Source organism: Cucurbita maxima, unplaced genomic scaffold (assembly GCF_002738345.1).
Source record: "Cucurbita maxima cultivar Rimu unplaced genomic scaffold, Cmax_1.0 Cma_Scf00179, whole genome shotgun sequence".
Classification (NCBI taxonomy): Eukaryota; Viridiplantae; Streptophyta; class Magnoliopsida; order Cucurbitales; family Cucurbitaceae; genus Cucurbita; species Cucurbita maxima.
This window is the reverse complement of record NW_019272195.1, coordinates 12,932-22,315: the sequence shown is the minus strand read 5'-3', so window position 1 is coordinate 22,315 and position 9,384 is coordinate 12,932.

Below are 9,384 nucleotides of genomic sequence, written 5' to 3'. Positions count from 1 at the left end.
CGCTTGTCACTCGAGTGACATGAGTTTGATCCCGATCAATAACAAGTTTATTCTTGTTTTGACAATTTTAGTCGCATTCAAAATTGGATTACTTTTTGTAACGACGATTGATAAAATCTGATGTGTTAACAAATATTATATTGTTCAAAGTCGTCGTTGTAGAGTGGTGAGTATTCTTGCGAGTTTGATTCGCCGCAGCAGACTGTTTTTATATTTCTTTTGAATTTGAAATTCGGAATTGGATTCCTTTTTCTCCTGTGTGTTTACAAATAATATATTTTTCATAGGTCGATGTAATACAGTAGTGAGTATTCCCGCTTGTCACTCGATAGACATGAGTTTGAACCCCGAGAATAATAAGTTTAATTTTCTTTTGACAATTTTCACCAGATTTGAATTTGGATTACTTGTTCCGAATCTTCGATTGATAAAATCTAGAGCGTTGATGATGGATCACTTTTTCTAAAGACGATTGGTAAAATCTGGAGCGTTAACAAATAATTTATTTTTTATGAGTCGTTTTAGTGGTAAACTGGGGAGTATTTCAGCTTGTCATTCGAGTTATTATGTTCCAGAGGACGTTGTAATACAAGGGCGAGAATTCCAGCTTGTAACTCTGTGACCCAAGTATGATCCCGAAAAATAACAAGTTTAATCTTGTTTTTAGAATTTTAGTCGGATTCCATATTGAATTACTTTTTGTAACGGTGATGGATAAAATCTTGTTTGTTAACAAATATTATATTTTTCGAAAGTCGTCGTTGTAGAGTGGTGAGTACTCCCACGAGTTTGATCCCTCGCAACTACGATTTTTAAATTTCTGTTCAATTCAAAATTCGGTAGTGGCAAACAAGACTATTTGGGTTTGTTTCCCAACAATGAAATTCGGGATTGGATTCCTTTTTCTCTCGTGTGTTAACAAATAATACATTTTTCTGAGGTCGATGTAATACAGTAGTGAGTCTTCCCGCTTGTCCCTCGAGAGACCTGAGTTTGAACCCCGACAATAATAAGCTTAATTTTCTTTTGAAAATTTGCACCGCATTTGAAATTGGATTACTTGTTCCGAATCTTCGATTGATAAAATCTAGAGCGTTGACAATGAATCACATTTTCTAAAGACGATTGGTAAAATATGGAGCGTTAACAAATAATTAATTTTTTATGAGTCGTCTTAGTGATACGATGTTGAGTATTTCCGCTTGTCATTTGAGTTATTATGATCCAGAGGTCGATGTAATACAAGGGCGAGCACTCGTGCTTGTCACTCAGTGACCCAAGTTTGATCCCAAACAATAACAAGTTTAATCTTGTTTTTACAATTTTAGTCGGATTCAAAATTGAATTACTTTTCGTAACGGCCATGGATAAAATCTGGTTTGTTAACAAATATTATATTTTTCGAAAGTCGTCGTTGTAGAGTGGTGAGTACTCCCACGAGTTTGAACCCCCGCAGCTACGATTTTTAAATTTCTTTTCAATTCAAAATTTGGTAGTGGCAAACCGGACTATTTGGGTTTGTTTCCCAACAACGAAATTCGGGATTGGATTCCTTTTTCTCTCGTGTGTTAACAAATACAATTTTTTAGAGGTCGATGAAATACAGTAGTGAGTATTCCCGCTTGTCACTCGAGAGACCTGAGTCTGAACCTCAAAAATAATAAGCTTAATTTTCTTTTGAAAATTTGCACCGCATTTGAAATTGGATTACTTGTCCCGAATCTTCGATTGATAAAATCTAGAGCGTTGACAATGGATCACTTTTTCTAAAGACGATTGGTAAAATCTGTAGCGTTAACAAATAATTTATTTTTTATGAGTCGTTTTAGTGGTAAACTGGGGAGTATTTCCGCTTGTCATTCGAGTTATTATGTTCCAGAGGTCGTTGTAACACAAGGGAGAGCATTCTTGCTTGTCACTCAGTGACCCAAGTTTGATCCCGAACAATAACAAGTTTAATCTTGTTTTTACAATTTTAGTCGGATTCCAAATTGAATTACTTTTTGTAACGGCGATGGATAAAATCTGGTATGTTAACAAATATTATATTTTTTGAAAGTCGTCGTTGTAGAGTTGTGAGTACTCCCACGAGTTTGATCCCCCGCAGCGACGATTTTTAAATTTCTTTTGAATTCGAAATTCGGGATTGGATTCCTTTTTCTCTCGTGTGTTAACAAATAACACATTTTTCAGAGGTCGATGTATTACAGTAGTGAGTATTCCCGCTTGTCACTCGAGAGACTTGAGTTTGAACCCTGACAATAATAAACTTAATTTTCTTTTGAAAATTTGCACCGCATTTGAAATTGGATTGCTTTTCCGAATCTTCGATTGATAAAATCTAAAGCGTTGACAATGGATCACCTTTTCTAAAGACGATTGGTAAAATCTGGAGCGTGAACAAATAGTTTCTTTTTTATGAGTTGTTTTAGTGATACAATGGAGAGTATTTCCGCTTGTCATTCGAGTTATTATGTTCTAGAGGTCGTTGTAATACAAGGGCGAGCATTCCTTTTTGTCACTCAGTGACCCAAGTTTGATCCCGAACAATAACAAGTTTAATCTTGTTTTTACAATTTTAGTCGGATTCAAAATTGAATTACTTTTTGTAACGACTATGGATAAAATCTGGTTTGTTCACAAATATTATATTTTTCGAAAGTCGTCGTTGTAGAGTTGTGAGTACTCCCACGAGTTTGATCCCCCGCAGCGACGACTGTTAATTTTCTTTTGAATTCGAAATTCGGTAGTGGTGAACCGGATGATTTGGGTTTGTTTTCCAACAACGAAATTCGGGATTGGATTCTTTTTTCTCTCGTGTGTTAACAAATAATATATTTTTCAGAGGTCGATGTAATACAGTAGTGAGTATTCCCGCTTGTCACTCGAGAGACCTGAGTTTGAACCCCGACAATAATAAGCTTAATTTTCTTTTGAATATTATCACCGCATTTGAAATTTGATTACTTGTCCCGAATCTTCGATTGATAAAATCTAGAGCATTGACAATGGATCACTTTTTCTAAAGACGATGGGTAAAATCTAGAGCGTTAACAAATAATTTATTTTTTATGAGTCGTTTTAGTGATACAATGGAGAGTATTTCCGCTTGTCATTCGAGTTATTAGTTTCCAGAGGTCGTTGTAATACAAGGGCGAGCATTCTTGCTTGTCACTGAGTGACCAAAGTTTGATCCCGAACAATAACAAGTTTAATCTTGTTTTTACAATTTTAGTCGGATTCAAAATTGAATTACTTTTTGTAACGGCGATGGATAAAATCTAGTTTGTTAACAAATATTATATTTTTCGAAAGTCGTCGTTGTAGAGCGGTGAGTACTCCCACGAGTTTGATCCCCCGCAGCGACGATTTTTAATTTTCTTTTGAATTCGAAATTCGGTAGTGTTGAACCGGATGATTTGGGTTTGTTTCCCAACAACGAAATTTGGGATTGAATTCCTTTTTCTCTAATGTGTTAACAAATAATATATTTTTCAGAGGTCGATGTAATACAGTTGTGAGTATTCCCGCTTGTCACTCGAGAGACCGAAGTTTGAACCTCGAAAATAATAAGCCTAATTTTCTTTTGAAAATTTGCACCGCATTTGAAATTGGATTACTTGTCCCGAATCTTCGATTGATAAAATCTAGAGCGTTGACAATGGATCACCTTTTCTAAAGACGATTGGTAAAATCTGTAGCGTTAACAAATAATTTATTTTTTATGTATCGTTTTAGTGGTACAATGGGGAGTATTTCCGCTTGTCATTCGAGTTATTATGTTCAAGAGGTCGTTGTAATACAAGGGCGAGCATTCCTGGTTGTCACTCATGGACCCAAGTTTGATCTCGAACATTAACAAGTTTAATCTTGTTTTTACAATTTTAGTCGGATTCAAAATTGAATTATTTTTTGTAACGGCCATGGATAAAATCTGGTTTGTTAACAAATATTATATTTTTCGAAAGTCGTCGTTGTAGAGTGGTTAGTACTCCCACGAGTTTGATCCCCGCAGCGACGATTTTTAATTTTCTTTTGAATTCGAAATTCGTTGGTGGTGAACTGGATGATTTGGGTTTGTTTCCCAACAACGAAATTTGGGATTGGATTCATTTTTTTCTCGTGTGGTAACAAATAATATATTTTTCAGAGGTCGATGTAATAAAGTAGTGAGTATTGTTTTATTATTCGGTGAGAGGAAATTGGTGTTTGAATGAAAAATGCCTTAAAAAGGAGAGAGAGAATAATTGAATTATGACTGCATTCAAAATCAGGATGTTATTTATTCGGAACAAATCCCATATTTAAAATATACTGTGCCACTCCCTACAAAATTTCCGTCTAAAATTTTGGTGATCCATTCGACGTGTTTTGTCAAATGGTCAAAAGGGAGATTTTCTGAAATCGTGTGAATAAGGAAAAACGGTATAACTCAAGTTTTATCTAACAATCTCCTCCTAAAACTTGTAGTATATCTACCTTACTATTTGAACTCCGATCATTGAGGATAGTTCTTCAAATTTCACCCACGTCAGGGACTTGGTGAAGATGTCTCCAAGTTGTTCCTCTGTTCGGATGTAATCAATTTTGATGAGCCCTCGATCTGCACATTCTCGAATGTAGTGGAATCTGATTTCTATGTGCTTGCTTCGTTCATGCAAAACTTGATTTTTGATTAGGGAGATCGTAGCTTTGTTGTCTACGTATAGCATTGGTGGATCACTTTCTCTCCCGATGAGTTCTTCCATTAGTCGCACAAGCCAGATCCCTTGTTTTGTTGCCATCGAAGCGGCGATGTATTCTGCTTCGCAGGAAGACAAAGCAACTACCTTCTGTTTTGTTGATTGCCAGCAGATTGTTCCGCCTGAGAGAAAGTAGATCATTCCGCTAGTGCTCTTACGATCATCAACGTCACTGGCCATGTCACTATCACTGTAGCCGACTAGCTTGAGTTTCTCCTTTCCGCTCCCTGCATAGTATCTTACACCCCAGCCTCTGGTTCCGGCTACATAGCGCTGGATGCGCTTGACAGCCACTAAATGTTCCTCCCTAGGTGCTTCCATAAACCGGCTCACATATCCAACAGAATAAGCAAGATCAGGACGAGAGTTTAGCAGATAGCGCAGACTCCCGACAATGCTGCGGTAATTGGTGGAGTCAACTGTCGTCGTAGTGCCGGCCTTCCTTAGTTGGAGTCGGGCCTCCATTGGCGTCCTTGCAGGATTACTGTCCACAAGTCCAGTTGTGTCCAGCAGCTTCTTTGCGTATGCACTTTGGCAGATGGAGATGCCGGTAGAATTCTGTTGCACTTCGATGTCGAGATAGTAGCTGAGCACGCCGAGATCGCTCATCTCGAAGTTTTTCGACATCTCCTTCTTGAACCTTCCGAGGACTTCCATGTCACTTCCAGTGATTATGAGGTCGTCGACGTACACTCCCACGATTAGTCGCTTCTTGTCATGGCTGTGCGTGTACATGCCATGGTCAGAGGCGCAACGTTTGAATTTCAGTGACAGTAAGGTACTGTCGAGCTTCGCGTTCCAGGCTCGTGGAGCTTGTCGAAGCCCGTAGAGTGCCTTGTGCAGGCGCAATTCTTTATTGGGGTTGTTGTTGTCCAGGAAGCCAGGTGGTTGTCGGACATAAACAGTCTTCTTCAGCTCTCCGTTAAGGAAAGCAGACTTTACGTCCATATGGTGAACCTCTCAAGAGTAATGTGCAGCAATTGCCAGCAAGAAACGAATGGATTCTAACCTTGCCACTGGCGCAAATAACTCTTCGAAGTCCACTCCTTGCTTCTGGACGTAGCCCTTCGCCACCAGACGGGCCTTATGCTTCACAACTTCCCCTCTTTCGTTGCCCTTCAGTTTGAAGACCCATTTGAGCTCTATGGCTTGGTGTCCTGGCGGCATATTCTCCAGACTCCACGTCTGATTTTCGGTGATGGATGCCATCTCCTCCTGCATTGTCTTCAGACAGCACAGGTTCTTTTCTGCTTCGGCGAAGGTGTTCGGTTCATCTGCACTGATGGCATGTAGTTCGGCCACTTCTTCGAGCTCGCACACTTCCAGTCCAAGTGGTTCAACTCCTCTTACTAGGTCGTCCATCCTCCGGCACCTAGCCTCCAGATCAGTATCGTGATCAGCATCCAGCGTCGAATCTGCAGTCCGTGGTGTTGCGAATTCCACTGGTTCAGGGGTTGCACCTGCTGGCGGCGGTGACGGCTGCTGATGCTGGGCTCCTCCTTCTTCTGACTCGGTGACGAGGTACTCCACCGTGAATTGATTTGGATTATGGTCTGCCTCGATCACGTCATTCCACTGTCAGAAGGTGCTTTCGTCGAAGACGACGTCGCGAGACACGTGAGCTCGCCCCCCTACAGGATCATATAGTCTGTATGCCTTGCTCCCGGGTTCATAGCCGATGAAGACGACCTTCAGCCCCCTGGGATCGAGCTTGGCGAGGTGGGGACGTGTTACCTTCATATATGCGACGCAGCCGAACACGCGAAAATGATGTACCGCTGGTTTTTTGTTGTACCAGGCCTCATATGGCGTCTTCCCGTCAAGGCTTCGGGTTGGTGACCGATTGAGGAGATAGACGGCCGTCATTACTGCCTCTTCCCAAAATCTCCCAGGCATCCCGGCCGTCACCAACAATGACCTTGCTGTCCCGACGATAGTCTGATTCCGGCGCTCCACCACTCCATTCTGTTGGGGGGAGTAGGGCGCCGTTAGGTGCCGTTGTATGCCGATTTCGTCACAGTACTTACCGAAACTTGTCGAGGTGAATTCTCCGCCTCGGTCTGTGCGCAGCACTCGCATCTTCTTCTCACATTCGGCCTCCGCTCGCGCTTTAATGCACTTAACCGCCTCTGCCGCCTCACTTTTTGCTTGCAGCAGGGTCAGGCACATGAAACGACTTTTGTCATCGACTAACAGGAGGAAGAGACTCTTACCGCCTGCGGTCGTCGGCTTGATGGGCCCGCAGATATCGCCGTGTACAAGCTCCAACGGCTCATCAGCTCGATAGGATGTTCGAGACGAAAAGGGTGTGCGCCTCTGTTTGCCGATGAGGCACCCGTCACACAGCTTGTTCACGCCTTTGATTGTTGGCAAACCGTGCACCAACTCCTCCTTCTGTAGTTTTTCTAGAGCAGAAAAGTTTAAATGCCCGTACCTTGCGTGCCACCTCCAAGATACCTCTTCAGTCTTGGCCGAGAGACTGATAGGTTGCTCTATCTCTAAGTCCAGGATGTAAAGACGGTTTGTCGTGCGCCTTGCCTGCGTGAGCAGCCGTCGTTGATTATCGCAAATTTTGAGTAGTCCGCGCTCGATGGAGATGAAGCAGCCTGTCTCATCGAGTTGACCCAGGCTCACAAGGTTAGCCTTGAGCCTCGGGATGAAATAGACGTCGGTCAGCTTGCGATGCTCGCCTCCCTTGCTGGTGAACAGGATGGTGCCGCGTCCTTCGATCTCGACGACGGAGCCGTCGCCAAATTTCACCGTCCCGCGGATCCCCGAGTCGAGCTCGGAGAACGCAGATCTAGCCCCGGTCATATGGTTTGTTGCCCCTGTGTCTAGGATCCATCGCCGGTCCTTGTGTTGCTCGTCCCGCTAGCTGATCTGAGCGAACACTCGCTCCTCCTCCAGTTGAATTGGCTCCCTAGCTAGTGCCACCTTTGCTACGCCCAGCTGGAGCTCTTTCTCGAGTTCAACATCGTCGTCGATTACCTCCATCTCCGTGGATTTGAAATCGACCATGGGGACACATGTAGTTACCATGAAGAGAGCTGGCTCGTCCTCCTCGGATTGAGCCACATGGGCCTTTTCGGCCTTTTCCTTGTTCCTAAGCTTGCTCCAGCAATTCCTGCTTAGGTGTTCTCTCTTCCCACAGTTCGAGCAGATCGGCCTGCCATTGGTCGACTCCTTCTTTAGATTCCCATCTTTCCCGCGCATACGCCCGTGGGAGATCCATGGCTTCTTACCGTCTTTGCGGCTGGAGGAGGACCCATTGCTCTCGCCGGTGTTGTCACGGAGCTTTAGGCGTGCAAGCCATTCCTCCTCAGTGAGGAGTAGACGACCCTCCTTGTCGACAGCTGAAATGGTGTTTTTCTTCCGCTGCTCGACGTTACGCAGTCTTCCGATCACCTCTTCCACCGTTAGGTCATTTACGTCAACCAATGTCTCGATTGAAATCGCAACTTGCTCGAGGTGATCAGGGATGACCTGCAGCATCTTCTTCACGATTTCTGTCTCGCTGATGCTGCCACCGAGTGTGGTGATGCTATTGGCAAGCCCCGTGATCCGCATTGAAAAATCATCGACGGATTTGCCAGTCCATGAAGTGGATCTCCGAGAGCTTCTTTCGTAGCTGCTCGATGTTGGATTCCCGCACTCGCTGTACACCGACCCGACGGGATTTGATTCCCTCCCAGGCCGATTGCGCGGTGCGCTTGGTGGAGAGAGATGCCAGCATCTCTGGGGGCACACAGATCGTAATATGGCAGTGAACGCCAGTCTTGCGCGGTGCGCTTGGTGGAGAGAGATGCCAGCATCTCTAGGGGCACACAGATGAGCGTAATATGGTGGTGAACGTCAGCCGATCCTCAATCGTTTCTCCTTCCTCTGGCTCGACAGCATATGCCCATAACCCTTGTGCCTGTAGGTTGACGCGCATCAACAAGGTCCACTCGTTATAGTATTACGGCGAACGCCAGCCGATCCTCAATCGTTTCTCCTTCCTCTGGCTCGACAGCATATGCCCATAACACTTGTGCCTATAGGTTGACGCGCATCAACAAGGTCCACTCGTTATAGTTGTCAATAAGGTCCACTCCCAGGCCGATTGCGCGGTGCGCTTGGTGGAGAGAGATGCCAGCATCTTTGTGCCCTGGGGGCACACAGATCGTAATATGGCGGCGAACGCCAGCCGATCCTCAACGATAACTTGACGCCCGACATCATGGCAACGGCGTGGAGGAGTGAGTGAGCCTGCCCGAGATCGGCCCCAGATGTGTGTGTTTTTACACTTTGCATTTTCTTCTACTCGAACCTGAGACCTGTAAAATGTTAGGTCAAAGCCCTAAACACTTGAGCTATTCAACTTGTTTGTTGATAGGTTGGCTCCTCTGCAATGATATACACCGATCTTCAACCGTTATTTATTCTGAACAAATCTCCTATTTAAAATATAAATTATTCTAAATATGGCGGTAGAGTGGCCTCCCTACAAACTTTCCTCTAAAATTTTGCTGATCCATTCGACGTGTTTTGTCAAATGGTCAAACGGAGATTTTCTGAAATCGTGTGAATAAGAAAAAACGGTAAAAACTCAGGTTTTATCTAACAAGTATTCCCGCTTGTCACTCGAGAGACCTGAGTTTGA